Source organism: Varroa destructor, unplaced genomic scaffold, assembly GCF_002443255.2.
Source record: "Varroa destructor unplaced genomic scaffold, Vdes_3.0 BEIS01000003.1, whole genome shotgun sequence".
NCBI lineage: Eukaryota > Metazoa > Arthropoda > Arachnida > Mesostigmata > Varroidae > Varroa > Varroa destructor.
Window position 1 is genome coordinate 14199054 of NW_019211456.1, and position 27226 is coordinate 14226279.

At 42.2% G+C, this 27226-nt stretch overlaps 1 protein-coding gene and 1 long non-coding RNA gene across 11 annotated transcripts in view; both read right to left on the minus strand.

The window, feature by feature from the left end:
• Window positions 1-27226, minus strand: part of LOC111246668 (uncharacterized) — a 231408-nt gene that overhangs the window by 184596 nt on the left and 19586 nt on the right. The window lies entirely within an intron of this gene.
• Window positions 12804-21611, minus strand: LOC147756559 (uncharacterized). Its single transcript, XR_015322909.1, has 3 exons — window positions 18904-21611; window positions 17780-17861; window positions 12804-17499 (listed from the first exon to the last, which is right to left on the minus strand). It is a non-coding gene; the product is annotated as an uncharacterized LOC147756559 (long non-coding RNA).

The following is a 27226-nucleotide window of genomic DNA, read 5'->3' on the forward strand; positions in this document are numbered from 1 at the left end:
TATGGACATCTTATGCAAATACAATCCACACATCTGTTTGCTTTACAGATTCAGCTCATCAGGCCTATGGGAATATCCGTTGACACGCGCAGTAACGCACTGTGACATCAGTACGCCGTTTGTTCGTTCGTTGGTCGCTTTTCCATATTGAGGACGACTTTAATGAAAGGCTTGAGCAGTAACGGTAGCCAACGACAGCGCTTCACAACAGCCATTGGACAATAGCAAATGGAAGTCTGGACGGATTTAGCGGAAGCATTTCCCTAGAATGAACTGCGGATGGAGATGAAGTTAGTGGGGATATGCCGAAAAGGAAGAAGGATACGCTGTTTACCACATGTTTTCATTATCTCTGTTCTTATTGTATAGATCAAACGCATCACGGTCGCTGCTGACATCTAACATAACTAATAAATAAAAGCTCAATTAAGCGATATATCAAAAGATATTTATTTACAGTCTGGTAAACATTAGACAAATTGACGCTCGTCTTGCCGTCTGAAACCTTTTCCTCTCAAATTTATTGGCATCATACGTTGTGTTTAGTAGCTGCGGAGAGAATGATACAGTTAGCAATCCTATTTTAGAGGATCATACGTACAATAAGTCATATAGATATGTCATGCAATATGAATAGATAAGAGCTAATTACGTGATTTTAATAGCTTGAAAGTAAACTTTCCCCTAACCGTTTCATATAATGCGTCAGAAGCACAGACACTGCACTTTGGATTGCATCCTTTCTTAAGGAAGAAACTCGTCTGGAATGCAAGGTATTCCAAACTGAGGTCAGACAACCATGGAATTGCCGTTGTACAGGAGCAGAAATGGCCGTTAAACTTTTCTTAGCACGTTGCCAACGCCACGTGCTGTTAGAGAAATCAGTGCTGAGGTTTTGGTCGCTCTTGACAAACCTTAGTTTTGAATATGAGAGGTGCAATGTTATCCTTACGCGAGGGGCGCTCGCATGGGGGCGCTCGAAGCTGCGTTTTCTCGCTTAGGCGCGAAGTTTCCAAAGTGACCTTCAAATGGCCATTGCGTTTCAAGAAACGATTTTTCCAGCCGGTATTTTAAAAACACAGGTTTCTCAGGAGGGCAAGCAGCAGCTCGCTACGATTACATTGTTCAGATTAGATAGTACCTTGTAACGCCACGGCCAACAAGCCGCGCGTTGGCAATCATTCGTCCAGAAAACTGTATACTGCCCAGAGTGGGGGGTCTGTCATTCATCTAGTACTCTGTCCCTATCTACTTTACGTGCTGCTTGGCAGTAGTAATATACACATATCGCATTTGAACTTAAACCCAGGAAAAAATATAGATTTTTAATATGACATGCATTAGCCTTGAATCGCACAGTCATCTTCGATACAACAACTCTATTTAGATTTCCTAATAATCTGAAATCTTTTAGAAAATTCAATCTTAAAATGCTAGAAACTCGATTTAGGGCCCATAGCACTAGATGTCTATGCTTTTATACCAAGAGTAGGTATGATTATCGTGAAGTTGTATGAAACAAGAGACGGAATTGTTTCCGTGATTTGTAACGACTTTTAATCTTCAAGGATTCATGGAAATGAAATACATGTGGTACTTGGGTAGAGACATCATTGACAGAGCACGGTGTTAAACAAAAAGCCGCGTATCTTTTGACCTTTGTGCTCATATTCGTCTAATAGTTGTTACAGGCGTCCTAGTTGTCTACGACAACAGATTTGTCTTGTTTGGTATCTCTTTCTGCTGCGGTTCGGAGTTTCAGAGCTTCAAACCATTCATCGATCGTACTGCCCCGTAGTGATGATCAGCTGGCTAAAAACACCCCCCGTCAAATAGAAACGGAATACATAACTTTTCAAATAAAACCTACGACTAATTCTAGCGGAAGCCTGCCAACCGACCTCGAAGCTCAACGATGAACTTTATCGGCAAAATCGTTTCGCCATTATAGCGTTTGTGTTCAACAGGTAAATCCAACTCTCCGTCGACCAACCGCACCAATGTATACAACACACTTAAATTATACCAGCATCGATTTTAGCGAAGGTTCATTAGAATTGTACGTAAAGTTTCCGTAAAGGTTTTATCAGCAAAACTCGATTAATGCCTAACCACTATTAGTTCATAGTTTACTGCTGGTGTGATCGTTCCTATCTGCAAAAGCAGTGCTAACTTCAGTTCAGCGCACGGCCACAGACGTTGCGAACCACATACACCATCCATGTCCGATTCTCTGATCATTTATTTTTTATAGGACTTCTTGTTGGGCTCCCATGAAATGTATAGGTATAATATTATATATATTTTTTTAAATCGAAATTTAGCTTCTATTTACCTTATCTTTATCTTTCTCTTACTTTATCTTATCGTTTTATACACACCAAGTCTCTGCCCTTTAAAATATAATACAATCAATAGAAATTGGTTAGGCCAAAGCTGTCTTCTGTGGTTGCGCTGCTGCCAGTGCTCATCGATTGCCTAATTTCATCAGAACCATCACTTCTTCCTCAGGAATAGGAATAGGAATAGCCTGTGTGTAAACCTCTTTCTGGCTTCTTTTGGCCTGCCAGCTAGCTAGACTTGACTTTTAAGTAAGCAGCATCGGTTTTTCTTTTTCGACTATGCCCCTTACCGAGCTTCTGGGCGGCTCGGTTTCTTCCGCACGTATCATTAGCTAGAGCATGCAAGATATCCTCGACCGGAATTGACGACGGCCTCGACGACCATCGATGTCGATTGAAAAGTATTTATACTGACACAGCCGTCTTTATTCTAGGTCTAGTGGCTGCGTCGCCTCACCGCCAGCACGGGTGAGTTAATATAGTTAGACGAGTTAAATTTCTTTCGTTCTGCCTCTCTTTTTTGTTCAAATCTGTTCAATTCCTGAAACAGTTTGAGGGGTAATTTAAAGCCATTGCCTGTAAACTGTTACGTTCATTACCACCTGACGGGGCATCTGTCAGCTGCGTCCAGAACTTTTTGAATTGTAGCCAACGAAATGACATACGTGACTTTGTATCTGACTCGAGATTTGCGACGTACTTAATCGAAAAGCATTGATCGCAGCGATTTCCGAGAACATGAGAATCTTTCACTAATACACACACAACGCGATGCTTAGCTCTAGGTAGTTAATACGCATGAGCGCCTCAGCAGAGCCACTGCGAGCAACAAGCATAGTAGTGATATTGCTTCAGATCTTAACGTTGGCGTACAATGATCAAAGATGTATGAAAAAGGAAAGAGCGGTGGAAAAAAGTTACAGAGATCCAAACTGCTGACACGGTTCCCCTGCCGTCTTATAGATTGGCCAGATAAAGCCACAGATATACGTACATCCAGCAAGACCGCGTCTACAACATTCGAAGTAATGCCAAAAGGCTATTCTGAAGACCTGTTCATATAGCAGATCAGCCAGAAGCAGGACATGTACGTCCAACAGGACTTAACACCGTGCGCGTCAGTTACCTGTAAATAAATGGAGCGAAGCCAGCTGACTTGATGGACAGAGGAATAGTGAATATGACTCAGTTCGATCTAGTGGTAAGTCCCGTAATAGCTAACAGAAAGGACATCGACTGTGTAAACAACCTGCGATAATGGAGGAGCCTGAAATAATATAGCATTACATGTTCCCTTTCAACGGTTAGATAAATGAGCGCATTATTGATGTTTCATGAGAACTTTTATACAAGTCTTGTTAGGTTATATGTATTACGTAGACGATACAGGGCAGAAAGCTATGTGGATCGATATGCTTGCACGGGATTTTAATACAAAAAAAAAAAAACACAATAAACTTAACATGATTCTGGCAGCCCTTGAATACAAGCGCGATCGTCATTCATTACTAGGGAACCTTCTGATTTCCTCACAGTGGATATAATCAACACCAACAGGAACTGATTAGATAAGTATCAGCACCTCAAGGATAGCGATTAAACGTCTGCAGTGAGCCTGGCAATTACGAGATTCGTACCTGTCTGCAAGTCTGACAAGTATCAGCCTTTGCTGAAACGTTTTTTTTTTTGTCTTTGTTTTATATTTTTGAACCGATTTTGTACACGAACAAGCTGTTACAATGATGGATGTAAGCTAATAACAACAAATGGTGTTTAACGAATCGATTGAACTTAAAGACAGAGACTGCACTAAGGGCGCTATTATGAGTGTATCAGAGACGTCACTGCTTCGTGATGGCGCTCCGCACGTCGGGCCGACCTCGTACTTCAGGTTTCGGGAGACATCTAGAGTCTACCTTTTACGTATTATATTAGGAAGGAGAAAAACCTTACAGATTTTTTTTTTTTCTTATTAACCACAGTAGCCATGTGTGTCTCAGCTAAATAAGTGTGTCTGCGTTATAAATTGAAACATTTCTATTAGCAATATCTGATCACTTTGGCGCGCGAGAAATCCATCCTTCTATGGCTTGATAAGAAACTCCATCAATCATGTCATATCCGTAACTCAGACAATGCCTGCAGAAATACTATGGGTCGCTCGATGTTCTGTGTTGCAATAGGTTTTATGTGTCAACCTTGAGGAAAGAAGAGCACACGATAAACAGGCAAACCGGTGTTGGTCTGAATATGACCAATCGTTTTTATACAAGACAAATGCATTTATAGTAGACGGGTTCAGTGCATAAAAATAAGACTGTTGTTGATAATTAGTTTATTTTACTACTAACGCTTTCTCAGGTCGTGTACTACTTGATCTCTAGCCGTTAAAGTAGGTTGGCCAGACACAGTGGCTGTATGATGCTACTACTGGTAGGATTATGCACGTCGTGACCGTACTCGATAGGTAACGTAATCAGTAGTGGATAAGATCACTTGGGCGCGCCTACCGAGAACCGGCGATCTCAACGATCATTGCGTAGAATCGTAGCGGTTGCTTTTCGTTCGCTTTGCGTGATCTTTGCGATTAGCATGTAGCATCCCTGCCTCTGAGGACTTACGGAATAGGCCCGTGGACGGGAAGAAAGCTTGCAGATGATGCTAAGGCTTCTTCTTTGTTGCACCGTTAGCAACTGCAGGAATCAACGGTTAGTCATGACCGTGACTAAAATTAGGTTGTCAGACAGAAGTAGAAGCGGCACGATTCTAGTTTATCTCATACCATATTTGAAACTGTCTAGAAATGTAGCTATCACAGATGGTGGAGTTGATTTTCTTTCAAACATCCCTTTCAGTGGAAAGACGTCTGTGTGTCAAGCGTCGAACTTGTTGTGGATACGTTTGATGGGCTATGTCCCTCTTTGCGGCTCAACTGAAATAACTAAAAAAAATGCTGACGGATACATATAGTGGAAATATGTATGTAAGTCATCATGCTCTGCCTGGTTTGCGTGCTAGCGTTACCTTTACCAGGAACATTAGCCGGACAGAACCAGTTAATGCTCCTGGTAGCACCCAGTTCGGCAGCTGACGAGGCCAGCTGCCGGAGTGGCTGAACACCAATGCGCCAATTCGTTGCTGCGAAAACTCCACCAAAGCTTTGTGCTCCTAAAAGTAACCGTGGAACCGTTTCGTACAACAGACATTTCCGGCCTCCTCGTGTTCCTATGACGAAGCGTAGCAAATAAAATTAAGAAAAAAATAATACAACTTTAAATGCACAAAAGCACAATAGTGATTCGTTACCGAAAAAAAATACTCAAGCTGATAAATAGAATTAAAAAAAAAAACTTTTTCATTTAGATTGTACTATCAATACGAACGCACCAAGTACGTCCGAATTCATTTTCTTCGTTTGAATTATATACGAGAACCTAAGGTGTAATGCAGATAACAGTTTAAAACATGATCTTGTTCAGATGCAGACGTTGACTCTGAGTCTTCGTGTTTACTCTAATCTAAATACACCTGCTAGTCAGTCTCACGGCAAAGCCGGGCCAGACCATTAATACGTGCCAAATACACACCAATTTTCTTTATCATATTCACGCCTAAACCATACTTGACATTACTGAGGTGGCTAACTAATGAACCTCTGAAGTTTTATTAAAGCTAGTCGCTAGCTTCCGAAAGGGATTAATGGTTGTGCCAGAGGTCGTACCCAGTAACACTTGTATTGTTACTGCATATCACTAACCGTTCCGAGTATGTTCAGATAGTAACTGAATGTATCAGATTCAATTTTCATCTCATTCAGAACCCGATTTATTGCTGTTTTTTTTTTAGATCTTTCTCATTTCTTTTCTGTTCTTGTTGTTCAGCTCCTACTACCCTCTATTCGAACGCTCTATGCTTCCGTAATAAACGTGTTATTATCCTTTTTGCTGTTTGAAAGTAAATCGTGCGTCACAATAAGATTAGAAAAATGGATGTTCTGAGCGGCGATGGAAATACATTTTCGACACTTGTTTTGGTACTTCCGATCGAGACAAAAGGGCTTGAGCAACCATTGCCATTTATACTGTGTAGGATTAGGAAGCAGCCGCTGGACGGACTGTTCGAAAATGGCTTCAGAGATAGTGATTTAAATCTGAGCAACGTATCAGCCTGTATCTGGCTCAGATAGATCGTGCAAAGTCGGCAAAGACATTTTCAAAGGAGAACGGCGTTCAATTAAACGAGTCAGATGCGGTGAAAATGCAGCCATGACCAGTTACTTGCCATCTTCACTCAACGAGGTTCACTCAAAAAGTTTACGTTTAATTTTTTCTTAAACTACAAAACAGACTAATACAATACAAAGACATTTTTTTGCTTATTTTTAAAAACCTAGTAAGACCTTTTCCACAAAATGATTACTTTTACTAAGCTGTAATCTCTTATACCTTCTGCCATTCGAAGTACCAACGAGGCCTCGAGAAGAGTTTTATTCTATCTTATAACTTGATACACTCCTTCGCCTTAAAACGGTTCTGCTAAACGTTTTTGTTTCCAGGGAACGCCAAAGGTGCCAAAACTCCTAGTGTCAGCTCCACGCTGAACGGAAAGATCTTCATGCTATATAAACCTGAACAGCCGAAACGGACTTCGGATAGCTCTATAAAATACGCCATCCCACCACCGAGGGACTTTTTTCATAGATTCAAAATGAGATGAAGGACCAACATATCGTCGTTAGACCATGCCTTTTGGCGTTCTGGCTACGTAAGACGCACCTTAGTCTTTCCTCGACATGTTTGCTTCTTGCTGCTAAACCGTACCCCAATCCCACCTTTTTCCGCGTAGGTATCCGAGGGCGCGTTGTTCTTTGTTGTTGTCGTCGTCTCGTGTGACGCTGTAAACAAAAGCCAAGGAAGACAAGGAAGCTGCATGTGCCCACCTAGAGACCTGCATATACTTTTTACTGCAGTACTTTTTCGTATACTTATATTGGATTTTCTTTCTTATTTACAAGGTATACCTTTGCGCTTATTCATTGCATTTTGTAGCTGCGTTGCCTCTTATAATATCGGATATGGGCTATTTTGGATGCTTGTGGAACATATTATGCCTGGGGAAGCTGCTGCCATCCCGACTTCTTTTTCGTGGGCAGTATCTGCAGATGTAGATGCGTTTTTTTCAAGTACCTATTCAACTGCGTAGTGGATAACGCGCGCGCAGGACTTGTCTGGAGATGCAGATGGGGAAGAGGGCAAAGTCGCCATTCAGACTATGTCCAGCCTTCGAAGGTTTCCAACCTTCGTGCCGTGAACCGGACCAGATCGACGCAATTTTTTTTGGCTGTAAGTCCAATCGGCGTCGATCCCAATCAAAGATAATGACAGTTTCTGGCAACGTTTCTGCTTTTGCTTTTCCAACGATAACTTCCTGACCGCGAGACCTGCTTACCAGCCGACGCTCAACGCTCACCGCCACTAATCGAATTAGATAAAAAGGCATGGAAGAACTACATTTGCACTGGTTGAGCGACTAACGGTTAGAGCGGGCAGTCGGCCGCTTTAGCTGCCCCCGTAGTGCTGTTGCCCGAGCGGCCACAGTCGTTCAAGCCTTGCCATCTGGATTTGGTTCGTTGCCTTTAGTTTGTTTCCAGCCAAGGAAACAACGAACGGATACAGCTACTGTATCACCCAAAGCTTCGCGCCGTTCAAAGCCAGCTGCTAGAACAACGTACAATACACTTCTGAACAGAAATGCCTTCGGGCAAAAGTGATAGAACTAATGTCGACTATGGACTCTGCTCCTGTGGCCCCTCGGACCTTGCAAAAGTTAGGCACAAGTCGGGAGAAGGCAAAAGAAGCCGTTTCACCCGGGGACGGTACATATCTAGAGAAAGCTAGAATGAGCGAGCGGGTCTATGTATACCAAAAGAAATGCACCAACCTCGGTACCAGAGGTGGACGGAAACAGATTTCAGAACGATTAAATGTGATATATAGGCCTGAATGTTACATGTGTCTGAAAGGGTGGGTTGCAACAATTATTTCATTGAAAACAAATGATTTAATTGCCAGCTACGACCACTCTGTTCTGTATAGCGTTATCTTATTTTTCTAATATATATATATATATATATAATAGGGGAGATAAAACTTTTTTACGTTAAAAAGCGTTACGTGACTGGTTCGTGCTGTTGCAGGTTTATCAGTGTGTTAGAGTTCTGACTAACACACCCAATCATAGAGCAGTTAAATAACTACATAAGACATAGTAAGCTAATACTGAATGTCCACATTAAATAATATGTTTGGTAGTAGGAAGCTAATGTACCTCTTGAACGCGCTATATATTGCCGTGATGGGCTTCGAAAAAGTCTCTGTGTAAAGTATTTCAGTGTAAAGGGGCAAAGTCATTCAGACAAAGCGCCATAAAGGTGCGTTCTTTTAAAGGATCATGGAATTGATTTTGGTCAATATGAGTCCCTTGTTTATATGAAAACTAATACGTGGAGAATGTTCTAGTTGGAATAAACTAGACACTTTTCCCCGTATATTGTGCTTATTTTTTTCACTTCACGCTCCAGAATGGAGCTCCAGAATGGAGCTCCAGAATGGATTGAAAGAGCACTTAGTATCCAGCGTATCTGGACACCGAATTACGCGTGATACCATAGCGCTGAACTTATACAGCATATTATGACCAAAAATATCTTTGGTAGTCTTGTATTTTCTGTCTAATCAGAAAGCTGATAATCATCCATTGAGCGAGTGATGGCTATTGGATTCACGTATCTAATATTAATAACAAACCGAAAGAGTCATTAAAAAATCACCTATCATCATAACGCGAAAACAGTCCATCTTCGATAGGTAGTGAGCGCCTGGACACAATCACCCGCACCGCTGCAACAACCATTTATTGATTACATACAAAAATGAGTGACGCAGTCAAAACCCCTCGCTCATATGTGTGACCCTTGCTCCCTCACTCTATTCCACCCGCTTAACGTCAACGTGTATTAATAAACGAGAAGATTATTGGCTGTCACCCCAGCAGATGTAAAGACGCTTCCTTTGTACGGCCGAAAATACAGTCTGTTCTATTATAGGTATACGTTCTATAAAACAATCGGTAAGCTTAGGTTTGTAGGACTGTGATGAAAATTGCGTCACCGTACCTCTGTTTAGTTAACATAATTGCGATGCGTCTCGGTGCTTTCCTGTTGATACGCGAAGGTGCCTCGTGCTTGAAGAAACCGCTATATCTATTTTCTCCAAAACTGGGCTATGTACCTACCTAGCTAAAATGAAGTGTAGATATTGCGCGGACTGGTAAGCGAGTAATATGGAATTGAGGGGTAAGCTTACACCATCGCCATCTGTCATGCCATCGCACTACTGCATATGTTTATATATAATGCATGTGTGAATATTAGGCTGAAAAACAAATTTATCTGACACTAGCTGATAAAGTTTATGAAGTAAAGCTTACATATGTTTGGCATATGGAACCGAACTCGCTTCCTGTTTCAACTGTCAACACACAACGCGATCAAGGTTTTCTTAACATTATCAGATATGACTATACAAACAGGAATGGCAAACAAACACACAAATGTGTTATTTATTTTTTAAACACAAGTTAGATGAATACTAATTCAAAGGACAAGCGTCACAATACGTCCCGTATTACATGTATTTGGGTTCCTAGTTCGTGTTTGAATGAATAGCTCATGTGAATCAAACTTGTCCATAGGCCCATATAAATTGTAAATCAGCATGCTGCGCAGATATGTACCCTTGTTGGTGACATAATAAAGCTGTCCTGTTAGTCCTGATGATCGAGTATATAGTGGAGAATGGATTTAATTGATGTTGGGCATTGATACTTACTTCTCTAGGTCCAGCTTGCCATTTCGCCTTACTCTGCTGGAGTAAATGGCGCGATTCATTCTTTGCCAAACAAGATTTACAGGAACTCCACCATTCCAAACAAGCGGTATTGACAACAGCTCCGCGACCCACAAAGTGTCTTGGTTTTGAACTATCGGTTCAAACAAATTTACAGTCTCTGCGCCAGTGTACCCCCATTCGTGAGGTCTGACCATATTTTTCTTTCTCAGCACTTTTGCCTAGTGTGTCACATTTTGCGCAATCATCACATTGCGCATTTAACACAGACGTTTCAATAAAAACCGTTCAAGTATCCCGAAAACTTACGAATTGCCTTCATAACATATTATATATACATATTTCGATAGGAGTCGAAGCAATGCGGTCCACTGACGACGATCATCAGTTGTACCACGCAATCGATTGAACTGACCAACGGGGACGGAACATCGAATACGTCCAGTATTTGAACCCTCCAGGGATTCACTTACCCAGGCAGTTGTTCCTGTGGGGGCTAAAATTAGACTTACTATTATTACGATTAGTACTATCGCCACAATTACTGCCTGAACTATTGGCGAAGAATTAGCTAGAGACAACAGCGAGAAGCGAGTAAACAACAATCTACGCCGCGCTCAATGTAACGATTACGACGCCTGATTCATTAGCGTTCTGCTGCCTGCTACTCTACACCCCCCTTTCGCCTCCGTTCGTTCAGGTTCCGCATGTAATGGCTTAGTGTTGTACTCCGCTCTGTTTATCTGTCTATGGCTGCCTCCGTGCCAGCAGCGTCGCCATGCGGACCGACTCGATCCAATGAGCCGATTTGTCTCGCAAAGAAGTTCCGCCTGACATGCTGCTAGTCGTCATTTGTGCAAATGCGCTTACTCGATTATTCAGACGCATGGCCACACGGGAATATGCCGGTGTCATAATTGGGTTGTGGTCAAGTAACTCTCTGTCGTCTGACCGTTTACTAGTCCCCATCTCAAAACTCCGCTCGCAATATGATTTCATCGTTTTCTAGCTAGCTAGCTAGCTACTTCCCTGATCGTCAATAAACATCACGTGGTTTTCGCAGTGGACCGCAGTTAGACATGCCGTCGATCAATATTAGCTCACTCATTGCCACCGCGACATCTTGCCATTCCCTTCAGTACACATCCGCGCTTACTGTCGTCGCCGTTGAAGAAGCGATCCAAGCGACGGTATTCGTTTAGAAGTCATCAGTGATTACGCTAAAATGGGGACTCTTGTTACGTTTTTTTGCTATTCAGATGGGCATTTCGACGAGGGAAAGAAATCGACAACGTGATTCGGAGCCCATTCAGAGTAAGATGTTCGGGCGCTTGGCTCGTTACCTAGATTTTTTTTGCGACATAAAAAGGTCCGCGCCAGTTAGTCACCCATGGTAACTTTATTTCTAGAGCACGGGGCCAGCCTGATGTTCAGCGTTGACATTTTCTACTTTTGACCTCAACCTCTGTTCGCTGTCGTTAACAGTTGACTACAGGCAGAGAATTTACAAGGGTCAATGTGCACCTTTGTGCGGACCTTGCCTAAGCAGGCAAATCGGTTGAAGAAAAAAAAAGAAAAAAAAAAAAAGGTATTTTGCTATATAGCTGCTCTGCATGTAAAATGTCAGTTGTACCATTTTGAACCAGCTTCAAACGCATTTCTGGGTTACACGTGTCTGAATGGGTCGCGTCCGCAGTATATAGCAAGCAAATTATTATCTCATAAATCCACCGCGGAAACAAATAGTAGGATTTACCAGCTCTATAAGATTGGTTTCCGGCTAGAATGTTGTCGGCTCGAAGTCTTATACAATAGTCCCTGAACGTAGTTGGCGATGAAACAGCAGATCAAACCGTAGTCTAAAAAAGAACACTCATTTTTTTTAATATTGTCATCAGGCGTGTATCCTGTTATATGGGGGCAAGAACTTCCACTAGTGAACCGACTATCCAGGTCACCAAGCTTTCTTAACGTTCTTCTCTCGACACGCCCTAGCCTTGTATAGCTCTTATGATAACTTTGCTAGCTTTTATGATACGCAGGATTTGCGTAATGGACCGCTACTGCATATAAATGACCAGGAGAAGCATTCCACTATATCACGCTATCACTAAATGAGGTCATCTTCTGAAATTTCGATACCCAATTCCAGATGTCCGACAGCCTAACATTTGTGAGACGTAAGAACTTGCTTAGAATTGAATCGTTAATTGTGTTAAATAGGTATCGATTTCTGACGGTCCCTATAAAGTTGACCACATCAGAGTTTCGTTACTAGAGTCACCCACAATTTTATAAAGCTCGGCGCGAAGGTAAGCGGCCGACCTTTCACTCTGACCGCTACTATTGATGTAAATTTACTATCGACGGACGCTTTAAGCACTTAGCTTATATTCAATAAAGATTGCATGACGCTGACTCCATCCATGATTTCCACTCCCTTTTCATCCCGTTTGATCCAATCATATTTGAATTGGATTCAAGACGGCAAAAAATAAAATGATGCACGCAATACACTATCAATACTTCCTAAGAAGAAGAAGAAGACAAGCTGTAATAAGGCGAAAAATTGTAATTCAATGTTTTTTTTTTCTTTTTTATCAGTGCGTGGTTGTTGGTGAAAGAGTATTTTCTGAGTAATTATTTCCAAATCGGTCATCCTCAAAAGCCATAATTTAATAATCAAAAGCCATCACGAATAGATAAAACATGTTCCTTCGATCCTTGCTGCAGAAGTCGTATAAACGTTATTTTTAGTTCCAAACAGAACGTTCAGCAAACCCTGTTGTGTTGAGTAATTATTCATTTTGCATTCTAGACATTAGTCATAAAGGCCAATGATACAGTTTACCTAAATTGACCTCTGGTCACATCGCTCTGTCTACAAGGGCTGCGTGTTAAGCAAATTCGATTCATATCGTGTGTAAGTTCATTAAGTGGACACGATGGTGGTCCTGCGAAGTAGAAAAGCAAATTGTATCATTTCGTCAGCCGGAAGGGCTAATTGTCCGGTGAAATGTAGGCTTTGCGCAGGATCAACTCTTCTACGTTTCTTTACGTATCTAACAAAGTGACTAACGAACAAGTGGGTTTTGCAAACAGAAATCAGATAACGAACTTGTTCCCTGTTTTCTGCATTCGCGGAATTTTATGTTCTTATGCATTATATAGGGGTCTAGATTTCAGTCAGCTATAAGCAATTCTCTGAACAAATTAAAAGCATAGTATGTCAGTTCTATAGTAGTTGCGCTCCCATCATGTCATTCGTATGATTAGTTACGTGTACCGCCGTTCGTTCATGGCGTGTTCTCAATATGTCACCAAAAACTGAATCAGATTTCCCTCAGATGGGTAAACAGGGCCGTTCTCAGGCTCGTTCCCATAAATAGTTTGCGTTGCCTGTTGCGAGCTCAACTGTTTTTCTTCTCTGAGTTCGTATATGACTTCATTCACGATGACACACAACTTCCGATTTCTGAGATAAGAAATAAGTACAAGCCATCAGTACAAAGTCCCTGTCCCCTCCTTCCAAGGGACAGAGTTGGAAAAGACTAGGGGCACTGGCTTACAAGCAGCATCCAAACGACAGAAAAAAGTAAAAGCCAGACTAAGAAAATGAACGCTTCAGCAGATACGTGGCTAGAAAAGGAACACTCATTGATATAGAAGCAAACTCCAAGAAGAATGGAGCTAAAGAACAGGACAAACGATATGAAGTTCATAGGATCTGTCAGCCAAGCATCTATCCTAAGGAGCTTGCAAAGTATGGTGTTTGGCATACCGGCATTTGCAGCAGGTGCTGGCACGGCAGTAAGCGGAGGACGACACAGCCGAGTTATCCTCGCATTTCTCCATTTCCTGCCTCTCCTTGAAAATCACCGTCAACATGAAAAGTGAGTTGGGCACGGACGAAAAACGTCTGTATACAAAGCAATAGCGTCCCTACACATGTGCAGCGTTTCCTGGCTTCGTAATATAAACCCAAATATAGCTGTATACGCTTGGTTAATACATAAGTAATAACCAAATAAATCACAAATTTGTATGCAGTATAAGAACAGGAGCTTCTTATCTGCAACTGTAATAGACAGGACTGCAACGGTATCGAGTACATTCACTTCATGAACACTCTTGGCGCTCCATTGACTTTACCTTGTCACAAGCAGGTACCTTCAAGATGGTCATGTCTGTCGGTCATAACGACCGCAATAAAGATGACTGCGGCACGTTATCAGCCGCAATAGAAGACGTAGTGGAAATCTGTGCGCTATCATGGTAGGACACTACGGTTAGGTTCCGACAAACGGTCGTACGGATATTTCGACAAACCCATGAATCGAACGAGTTAAGCTTAAGTGGTAGAATAACCTATGCGTATGCCCTGGCTTTGTAATATAGAACTCAACAAAGTTGCTATTCCAGTAGCATAAGATGTGTTGGATAACTTTTTTCGATTAGCTTGATAGCTCAGAGAATATAAACACAAACAAAAACAGAACTAGATCGTCGGGTTTCAAAAAATATTTTTCTATGAAAATTTAACAACAGACACTGCCTTCTTTAAGTCTTTGTTTTTTGCATTTGGCTAGGATACCTCATTGTGCTGAAGGAATTACAGCGGAAAGACTAAACTGATCTTTTTTGTGCATTAGTTAACCTAATTCTTTAAGTTATCATTTAGTTCATCATACAGTAAGCAATTTATGTTAGCATCAGGTATATTCAACGAGCCCATTTTGCATATTATACATGCACTCACGCAATCAATATACTGTTAGATAGTTTATGATCTGCGATGTCTCCTCAACTCTACTTATTGAGACTATTTATTTGTACAAACACAATCAAAAATAGGAAAACAAGACTTTCAAACGCATCTTGATTCTTTTGTCACATAGGTCTTGTCCCATTCCACGGTAAGCAGACGTAGCAATGACGGCAACGCCTACCGAGTTACCGAGGACCCTTTTAAGTACGCGCAACTTGAGATTCCGACCTGCAAGTGGTTGGAGGCTCCGTGGTCGGCGTTTGCAAGCAGCTTCGCCCGCCGAGTAGAACGTTAACAAAAGATGGAACATTAAAAGGAAACGCTTGCTGACTTACTTCCAGCTAGGCAGGAAGACACGGCAGATAGCTGGGCGGAGCGTAGGGGCGGGAACTGTGTCCATGGAAGAAAATTTCAATCTGAAAACTTCTCGAGGTTTCGTTTTCCTCCGTCACTATTTCTTCCAGTTTCCTCTCCATCTTTCGTATCTGGACTGAACTAGCAGGCTGACCATTTATGGATTCGGCAACAAAGGATTTGGACGCAACAGAGAATCTATGCTTCGCGTGTCGAGCAGGGTCGTCTTCTTCTCAACTTCTGTCACAAACTACGAGAAAATCTAGCTTCGACAGTTTTCCCTGCGCCTTCTCTTCAACTTGGATGCGCTTGGTCAGCCAAACCGAGTGCCGAGTATCCAAGTCATCTTCCGGCTGCCATGAAAAGTAGAACATTCAGGAGCTGCGGGAGATCAAGCTAGTGGGAAAGAACGAAAATCACAAAGATAGACAGAAAAATGTCTATCGGTTGTTCTCCGATTTTGAAACTCCAGGCCTTTGGTAGTCCAACTCTATTGCCACCTCATTCGTCGTCTTCAGTGTGATTCTATCTTGTTACAGCACATTAAAGCCTTGTCGACTCATGCTGCCGATGGCGTCTCGTCTGTCGTTAACAGAAGAAAATCCAGACCACGGACAAAGCCAGCCACAGCTAGCGGTGCCAAAAAGTCACTAAAGCTGGCTGGCAATTGGCGAAAGAGGAAAGGGGGTGACTTGAGGAAATCTCAGAGATTCTTGCATTGGGGGAGCAGAAGGTGTTTGCACGAACGAAGCTTGATGCGTCTTCTCTTGGTTCGTATGAAAAGGAAGACGACCAATGAAAAATTGCCTAGGCATCATTACCACCTTGGCGATTGTTGATAGTAGTAGCAGTTAGAAAAACCCTAGATACATGACAGACAAACGCAGAGCCAGAAAGGACTACGTGCCGAAAAAGACGCTATGGACAACGTGAAATCTGTTCTTTTGTGGCGAGGATACGTATGTACAAGGCTTGCCACTGTGTTGTTATAATAATTTTGAGACAGACATTTTATAGAGTGTGACCATTATTTGTGCGAAAACTGATAACGCAGGTGTAATTCTCGACGGTGTTTAACATTACTGTTAATTTTCTGTAATATTAATGCCGGTTTCTAAGCGAGCCAAAAAACACGTTAACGCTAGTAGTCATGCCAAGTCAATGCCATTTGTAGATTTAGAGCTTAATGGTTTAGGGCAAAGTTCAAGGGTATATAGCGCATCGAGAAAAGTCTCAATCAAAAAATTAACGTTATGAGCGCAGTGAATCCTATGCCCGAAATAACCGCTGCGTCCTGTATTTTTGTTCCTACAAAGTTACTGTTTTAAACCGGGTCATTACAACCATGATGAATTCAGCAATTAAATTACACTTTCATTGTAAGTAGCTCTAGTCAAGGGTCAAAAAAAACGTTCTCGGTTCTTTTTTTTTCGTTCTTTACCACTCCGCATAGCTCTTTCTGCCTTGACCTTTCCGTCGTCTTTACTATCAAGTTGCTGCCCTTCCCATCCTGCACCTCAGGGGAATTCAATACAACGGATGCAAGTAGTACTGCACAAAGCCTTATGGACCTTCCGCAAAAACGAACCGCAACAGTATTTTATTCTGGCTTTTACGCTGGCCTCGATCCGGCATGAGCACACGAAGTTTCGCTTAATTTTTGAAGGGGTTGTCCATGTATCTTATTGCAACGTAACTTGACGTGTTACTCTGTAGCCATTCGAGCCAACGAGGACACCCATTCTAATCAGAAGGCAGAGGGAAGAACGGGGAAACGCTGGAGTGAGTAAATATGGTCCTCAACGGTAACAGGACCCAGTGGCAAAAAAAACAATCGCAATTGCCTGAATTAATTATTTTCTGTCGAAAAATGCTTTTTGCATAAATGAAAAGCTTCTCTTCTAGCTTCATCGTCATCTCGGCCTGTCGCGCTAAACTATAGTAGTGCATCTTCGGGCCGTCTCCGCGCTCATGCCTACACTTCGCCGCTGATTTTGGTGGCGCGGTAGCCGCTGCCGCTATTGTTCCCCACCGAAAAGCTAACGTTTGGCCGTTCGTTCGCGGTAAGCCGATGGTAGGAGTTAGCCGAAGGCATGTTCGATACGGTATTGCAGTTTCAGGGTCCGACCTGTTTAAAAATGCGCACGTGTTATCAGGTAACTCTATATCGTTATGTCGCTTCTTTGTCCTACTTGTAGCATTCCGGTAGCCGGCGACCAGCGATAAGCTAAACATCAGTCGCTTGAGACACCCCATGGGCCTTTTTGTTATGTCATTTGCCTGCCACTACTGTAATTAGGTTTCTCAGGTAGTTAATCAACTAGCTATCATAGAGTGTACAGCCTTTAACATAATGATAGATTTAATGGAGTATAGCCCTATAATTGCTCTAGCCATCCTCTACTTACAAACGGTGTCCGGGGGAAGTATCTTGAGGGAGTTAGCTGAACATGGAATTGATTTTGTTCACTGGATGAATGCAGCTTGACTCTGTAAGATATATAGGGTATATGTAAAAAGTTATTAATAACAGATTTTCGAATAGTATCCACAGTGCATGGTCAAAATAACATCAGAAGTATTGGTTTTATAAGTTTAACAAACTCTATTTTGTCAATACGAGTTTTCGTTCTGATATGAGCGCAAAGCGAGTACTGCTAATATTTTTGGAGGTAAATAGTATAAAATATGAAGTTTTTTTAAACGACTCCTGAATCCTTTTCAAATGCAAGTAGATCTGAGAATCCTATATAAGTGAAGAACCGTACCGAGACACAGGTCTCTTCTGCGACCGCTTGCCAATAATCGCTTTGCTACCAACGTAACATATAATATATAAAGCCTGCTTGGTAATAATGGATCGAGCTCTTAACTACAACGAACAGCTTCAATGTTTTACCTCCACACGGCCTCCTATTTGATTGTAAAATATCAACATTACTGCCGGTAGTTGATGAGCTCATAATTATATGAGCATTCTTAATATTAATGTCAAGCTAGGATTTAAACGCGGGCGTGGCCGTCGCTCGCCAACAACATATTTGTGAGCTTGCGAATAAAATCTAAGGTCATACGTCTAAGACGCTGCATGTTATATAACCGATCCGGCTATGGGCCGAATTAACCGGGATGTTTCCCAGGGACATAAGTAATGAGAGAGGATATACTCCCTTTGACACGGTCATAAATTACTTTTCATGAACATATGATCCAAAGCCGTCTCCTATATATCATTATTATATCGACACAGTCGCCTGGACTGCTGAATCTCTGACAATGAAAGCTAAAGGCCGCTAACTGAAGCTCCGTGATTGAATAAATATTACTATTACTATTTATATTGTAATCTACGAACATTAAGTGTTTTTCTACATATACTATATAACACGAAACCTTTGCACCATCAACCAAGATATAAGTTTACCGCAAAATTAGAATATGTGAAAGCTCCCAATGATAATTTCCCACAACGCAGCAGTTTATAGCCATATCAATATGGATCGTTATGGAATAAAACTTAGTCTTAGCTCACCTTTTACGTACACGGTTCTGTCAGGTAGGCATAGCAGCGTCCGCCGTTAACAGTGGATTCGTGGAAAGGGGATGGTTCAATAATGCTGTGGACTGACCCTACCCAGTCCGTCAATACGAGCAAGACACGCACCATACATTATATACACGCGTATATATTGTATACGAAACATTCAGATATGTACGTGGTCGAAATGGAAGCTTCGCTTGGTTCTAAGGTACATAGCTAGAGAATTTATGGGTAGAAACAGAATGGGTCAGCAGTTTCGATTCTGGGTCACCTATAGCATTTCGCACAGGCGTGCTACTGCTGCTAACAGAGCGGGATGCGTGGTTCAGCTATGTTGTTTCTACTACAGCACCTTCGGTTTCGCCGCTGCTTCTGGGTTTACTCCGACAGTCACAACCATCGTCATCGTCCCCGACGACTGCCATCAATATTCGATCATTCGCTCTACAGAGTTCTTTGTAACAACCCGTTGTCAATCGTTGATTGTTCATCGCATATATGACTAGCTCGCGATGAGATGACTCCCCTCCGCAACCGCTAACAACGCGTACTTATTTATCATTACGGTTTCTGATAGCGCTTGAAACACAATGTGTAGCCTTGACAACTACGCAGGACCTTAGCTGATCTAGTTTTTCTGCAATTCGGCCTGCAGTGCGGCGCTGCACAGCTTATGTCCGCTTCTAATAGGTATCTTAGTTCGACACTGATACGGCATTAAAAGTTTATAGGGCAAGGTCAGATCGAGGTTTTTCTCAATAGTAAAATGAAACCCCCACGTCAAGCCTCGTTAACGACGTACGAATGCCAAGCAATTTATATAAATAGTGAAAATGATTTAGGATAGTGTGTAAGTTTTGACAAAGAAGGTCCAGGATAATCCTTGCCGGCCGCTGTAGTCTTAAACTACACCGTCTTCGACACAGCCTCGTATGACGCAACGCTTTAGACTAACGTTTCTATTGTTAAACTGAATCTATATCGATATTTGGTTGTGTTGTCGCCGCTGGAACACCGTCAGACAATTTCGACTACGCCTCGACGGCTCAGACTTTATATATAACTTTATCGATTTTGCTTCAAACTCAAAAAACTCTCAATAATGCTTATAAATCGATGCATAAGCGTCGGTGACCAATAGGTGCACAGGTTTCGGATCGCCATGATAACAAAGGAAAACCTGGGTTTCGATGCCCTCATATGAACCGGCAATGCGTGAACAGCGTGTCAGATAAGCAGAGATGCCGGTATTGGTCGTAGCGCTGCCATCACCGTTGCACATGGAAATGCTGCAACGTAGCAAATGAATACGTAGAAGGACGAAAGCAGAAAAATACGAAAAAATACGTCGATTTTGCTTTAGATTATACGTGTGCTATCTATCACAGAGTGCTTTACCATGACAACGAAAATACTAAGTACGCGACGCCAGGATTATAATGACAGTATGATACTTAATCTACAGGAAAAACCTCACGTAACGTACAGGCCCAGAAAAGCCAGACTACTAATTAATCGGCAATGACATATATTTTTCCCGCCTAATTAAGATAAAGGATCTAATACCAGTTTGATAATACTATACTTCAAAGGACATACAAAAAAGGAGTTAGTGGACAGCAAGAAGGCGGCAAATCAAATAGCCACTGACTTAGCGGCTGGCAACATCGACGGGCTTCAGAAGCCACGCAACTCAATTGCGCGACAAAAAAGCGATCCCGAGGGAAATATGACAAGATTCAAATACAGCGGGTACGCACTCTAACCTGCTTTGCCAATTCAGAGAGGTGAGACGGGCGTCAAGCCACGTAGCAAAGCACAATATTCAGGCTCTGATACAATCGTCACTTGACCAGATTGCGCGAAGCAGCCCTACCTCAATGTGACAGCAAAGCCTTTATACATGGAAAACAAAAATCGAGTAAAGGCTTAAATACTACGGGCTACCAGACAATCAAGCGCTTTATGATTTGGGAATATGCGCGCACGCTAAGTCGTCGAGTGCTAAAGGAAGTAAACACAAATGACAACAGCGTAACAGAAGCGCTTGCCGCAGGTATTAAACTACAGCTGGTCATAGTAGCAAGCAGGACATTAAAAGCCAAAGAGGATCCTCCAAAATGATTTGTGACTGAAGTACCAAAATTCAACGAATTTGGATAAATACTGGGGACGATGTCGAGTAAGCTCGGCACAATAAAAAGACTGGGAAGAATGCAATACCCGCTCAGAAAAATAGGCAAGGCGCCGGCTGTACGGATTCTGATGAAAGAGTTGATTAGCAAGGCCAAACTTTAAGAAAAGACAAACGAAAGCTATTTGAGCCTTATTTAGACAGCGTTGATTAGAATTTGAAGACAACATTATGCTGCCTAGAAGCTCTTTTGACTTTCAAACTACTAATAAGGCAATAACCTCAGTTAGCATTTAGTCCACCCAAAGTGTGTAGTTTAGAGCGGAAAGCGGGGCAACGATGAAAGAGGACCCGACAAACCCAAAGCAAAACATAAGCTCGAAAAGAATTACCAATTATCTTGACATTGCAGTAAAACATTTTTTGTAGCGGAATCAGCGTATCGCCAGTGGACCGTAGCCATACCGTCAATGATGAATCTAAGACTTCGTATGTAATAGCCCGATGTGCTATAACACAAACCACAAAGTTGCAAAAACTACACAGACATGAATGCAGTTTCTGGTGAAGGAAAAGCTATATCTGAATTAGTATTTTAATGCGTAGCCATCGAACGGTGTGTTCCAAAAGCGGCTAGAAATCATTCTAGAGTGTTTGCAAGATTATCTATTTGACCTATGGGCCGGGCAGCCATCTGACTAAAGATCTAAATCACCTTCGCTGCGATACTTCTATATATATATATATATATATATATATATATATATATATATATATATATATTAATTTAATCCTGAAGATTGGACATCGACTACTCTCCTACTATAAAGTACCACAGGTAATTATACTTTACCATAAAGCTTATAGCCTATACGAATGAAGCGAACGCAGTAAAGGTATGCATCATTACCATTATCGTTATTAATAGTCTTCTCCTTTAGAGCCTATACGCTAGAAATCTGACTCGTCATTCAAAGGTTGTTTTTATAGATTAAGTGTACTAGAAAATGATGTCCCTATTAGGGAATATACATGGCAGCCTCTTGTTGAAGTTCAGCCCTCATCTGCTATACAATACATCTGTGAAATTCTCGAAGAATACGAGGTATTTTTGGGTTGAGTACTTGGGCTATCCAGTTCGTTGAAACTGTTCATTATAAGGGCCCTTTATTCCTAATCAATTAGTTTCTGTCTTGACAGAAACCAAATTATGTTCACTTAGCTCGTAACTAAATTCGTATGTTTAGATCGAATATTTCTGCTAGATATCTGATAAGGGTCACGTTCTTTAGCTGAATTTTATGGATTTTATATAAATTTTCCGCTCTAATAAACCATTAAGTGCCTTTGAATGCGGTGCCATGGTAACCATGGGTATGCAGCTATGGCTGGTTCAAATTTTAGAGCTGGCAAATAGTTACCATAATTGTTTATAATAATTGAATACGCCCCTGTATCTCATTTCAACTAATATGTTCTCATAGCTAATACGTGCGAATGAAGTCTATGTCCCCGCACACACAGCACGACTTGTATAGATACCCTTGAGCTTATACAAAGAGCTATGTTAGAAACTAGATGACTCCAAGAAACAGAACCGTGTGTCTTTCCTGCATCTTTCTGTGTCTGTGTGCGCCAAATATATTAGTCTAAAAACAATAAAGACATCGCGATAACCCCATCATGTGCATATATATGCATATATAGGTTGAAGAGAGAGCCATTTTTGTGAGCGCAGCTAGCCTCTTAACAGCCTGTTAGCTGGCTAATCCTTCTCGTATGTGCGTATAGTATCCTGTTGATTGCCATCCAACCGATAGCTGTAGGCGTGTCGGAGAAAATTTCAGGTCCACACAGCAAGGGTCCGTTAGAATTGAAGTTCTTGAGCTCCGTTGTCACTTCAGCACCCCGGCCATGATGACCAAAAACCTATCGCGGTTTATCGCGCCCAGGGTGGCTTCTTTGTCAGAGCAATTCGTCGCTCCATTGCCTGAAGTTACTTCATGTAGGAAACTTGCATGGGCCATGCCGGTCACGGGGCTTCTAGCGTTAGCAGGTTGGACAAAGGAACAGTGCATTTGCGTGCATGCAGCACACTACTGCCTCTTCTTCGGCAGCCGAATCCGGCCGTCAGGGCATCGCGTCTTCTCGATGAAGATTCACAATATGTCAGTGTCTTCTTAAGCCACAGCCTGCCGCCTGCAAAAAGGTTCAACTGAGAGGGCGAGAGAGGAATCGGCGGAAAAAGATATTCTTTGTCCTGATCTTCGTCTAAAAGTTGGTGAGAATCACTGTAGCTGCCACGTGTTTCACGTACGCTTTTAATTAGTTTTATATGTACTTAATTGCAGGAGGCAGTTTGCAATGCCACAGACGATCGATTGATTTGGAACATTTTTTTCAACGGTTGTTTTTAGTAAAGGAGATTTGCAATGTGTTAGAAGAGCTGTGTGTGTGGAGTCCTGAATACTGTTTCCGTATCTCTATATGCTAAAGCTGTACTTATCGCTAGATTTAGATATATATATATATATGGGAGGCTTTTAGTAACATTTTTCGACATGTCAAAAAGATACGAAAGAAACGAAAAAATGTATTTTTCGTGCGGCAAGGTCTCCGTCGCTAAGAGATGTAGATTTCTTTACCAAAGTATCATCGTTTTTCAGGAGTGGCTCGGGGCGATCTTTGATTGAACAGATTTGAGACGGTCCTGTCGAGTAAGTCAGTACTTACTAAGTAGTTCCTTGAGTTATAAAGATCCCATAGTATATCTCATAGCTATCCTGGGATTGATTTAGGGGTTTTTCGACGTTGATGAGAAATGGATGGGAACTGTTAAATAGGCTGTTTCTGCCGCCGGGTATACACGTATTTGGAGTGCAAATTCAAGTTGAACAGTTCTAAGATTTGAGCTGAAAAACGGCAATCGTTGTGTACCTTTTCAACATCGCGACGCGTGCCCATCAGTGAACGGGGCCTCGTAGTAATAAGATAACCATTTACCTAGGCATTAATTTTTGCACTGGCCCAACATATTATATAGACAAATTATGTACAAATTTACTACTTTATTTCTAACTTAACAAAAATACAGGTACACGCATAGTCTATCTTTTTCTCTATCGTCCAAGCGACGCTCCCTGCAGACATTACATATCAAATGCAAAACGTTTGCTAGCAATGCGTTGCGTTGTGCTACTTCAAGTGTTTTGCTCGTTCTATCTGCATCAGCTGCTGGTTCAGTCTCCCAGCTGATCTTGCCGTTACGTCTACCACAGTGGAGTGTAGTAGAAATACGATGTTCGAGTGGAGACAGGTGTAAGAGTCATGAGCTCGAATAATAAATAGGACAGGCCATATCTGACTATGGTCAGGCATTGGTCCTGTGTTCAGTCCTGCTGGAATGTGATTTTTCGAAAGGCCTAAAAAATATTTAGACGACATCTAGCTGCAATTATCAGCCAAGCAAAATTATTCTAGTTATATACAGAGGTCCCGGGCACGCATACGAGTACAATCTTCAACAGGATTCTGTGTTACTTTTAGCTCCATATTGAATTGATTCATCTCAAAATCTTCTAATATTTCTCAAAAAGTAGATATTGCAAGAATAGATGATTTAATGCTACTTTTGCGGTTCCCATATCTGCATGCTACTAATCCCACTTTCTGTAGTGTGGCTGTTCTACATTCGCGTCTATGCAAATTGATGGACACCGACCACAATTTTTTGTAGACGCACCAGGAATATGACAGGTCGCTCGACTAGCATATAGCGTCATACACACGTAGCACAACATGCTGTATGTTATATATTGGTACGAATGCTTCTGTTGCGTACATAGTACAAAACAGGAGCAGGAGCGAGGAGATAGATGGAGCTGTTGTCACTGCGTGGCCATTCTTGTCTCCGACCGTACTCCTGTTTAGACCGCCATTGGCGTCTCTGTTGGCCGGTACCCGTCCGAGTAGCAACCCACACTACCCGCACACTGTGGTCCGATGCCCAGCTTCGTGTGGTCGAATCAAATACTGAGCATTCGCATGAACTATAAATTAAACAAAGCAAGACTTAAGCTATCTTGCGATGACGGTTTCGTTGCTAAAGTAAGAGGACAAAAAGTCAATAAACAAGCGAGGGAGAATAGTTTGACTTTCGACCATCGCTCTAACCAGTAGTACAGAACAATATGTATCCAGGTAAGCGCACCAGACTGCACACGATGATCTAAATTTTTCTCTAGCGATTATGCCCGCTATGTGTATAAAACCGGTTCACTGACTTCCTCAACGCCTCTTCAAACGTACCCCTGTTTGCGGCTCAAATTCAGGCAAATAGGGTTTCTGAAGTCTCACAGACTCTAGGTGCTAAGACTGAGCACAGTTTAAGCTTTGACGCCCTCTCTTAAATATAATCTGGGCCGGTAAACAGTGTCAATGATGGAACCCGTTGCAAGACTCGTACCAACCGAATGCAGTCTCTGCGTATCTGATATCCGAAGTCCGTAGAGTAACATCGGATAGAAAGGATAATACTAGTAGTTTTGCGGTCACTTCTACTGTGTACACGTTATAATATGAAGGCGGTATTCAGCTTCCCTTCCCCTCAGTGACGCGTGCGTGAAAGCGAAGGGACTAAACAAATCTCTCATCCGTAGCACATCGGAGTTTACTGAGCGGGGTACATAACAGACGATATGAGCTAACAGAAATCTTCATAGGCCATGCTGGCCGCCATTGTTACTAGCACCTTAACGGCGGTTTTTAGGGAGCTATATTTCGTCGAACGCATGTGTGTGAAGACTACAAGGGGAGGGCTGTATGAACGTATCGTGGGCTCGAGAAATATGCACGTTGACAGTAACAGCGACGAAGTGAACGACGCCAATATTGCACGTTGTGCCGCGGATAGTTGCTGTGTGTCGTCGATGGCACATTGTGTGCTTGATAGTCTATGTTTTAGCGTGTAAGGCGTAAGTGTTTCACAAATATGTACTCTTTAGGCTATTTGCGGCGTATTAGATTTGGCCAGAGAAGGGAAACGGTTAGAAAGCAAATGACATCAAAAATAATTACACAATTAGATAAAGAGAGCCGTACTTAGACAGCTTTGTTGTGTCCCAATACACGTTTGCATAATATATATACAACCGCTGAAGGAACGCAGGACACACATACATATCGTTGTGTGTGTGGAACATTCGTAAAAGCGAGTAAGCGAAAATTCAGCGCCAACATATATAACGTACAATCCTTTCAGCTGGTCTATATGTCCACTCCTCGCCAGTCCCCAACCACCTTCTGACAATGTGGCGTTTGGGCGATGCTGCACGACTTCGAAAACCATACTGCGAAAGTGATATATAATGAACGCTTTCAGACACAACGCGACCCAGATGAAAGAAAAGTAGGAGAATAAGCAGAAGGGAACGCTTGTTCGAGTGCTAACAGCATCTCCCGGTCTAGCAGCAGTCTGCAAAGGCTATCTGCCTGGCTTTGCTACAAACGTTAGCCCTTGTCCTCTAGCGGCTTGGACGCCATATGAAAATGCGCCGCAGTCCTAGAGAGGCAAGTAACACGTGAATCAAGAGAACCTGACAGACGCATAAGTAGCAGCAGCAGCAGCAGCAGTCTCAAAGGAAATGGTCGGGTTGGTCCGGAGTGGTGACGGCAGCGATGTGGGTTGTACCATTAATCTTGCAGAACCTTGACGGCCAACAATGCTCTGAGGTAATCGCGATGGTACGAATATACTCGTCTAATCTACACAGACTGACACCTTCATTAACACATACGGGCCTTCTCCTGCAAAGACAGCTCCTCCTACCAAGACGCAATGTCGTTTGTGATGACGGGAACAACAACTCAAGTTAAATTTAGTGGGTTCAGTTAACTCCTTGTGTAATGTCAGCCATACTCGCTTTCATGCGTCGAATTACATATGCATATATATTCGTGCCAGGTATCATGTCAGGCTTATCGTTCAAGAGGCCATTTCCACAGGCGCTGTTCTTACGGCATAAAGCACTGATGAGCGTATTTGGTAATGAATGCTCGTTCTGCATAATAGCACAGTTTTAGTGAGAGCATACGCTCTGAGTCTCGATGCTTTATTTTTAGTGTGTATGACGGCTGTCTGGATAACTCGCATTTTGAAGAGGATTACAATACTTATGATTT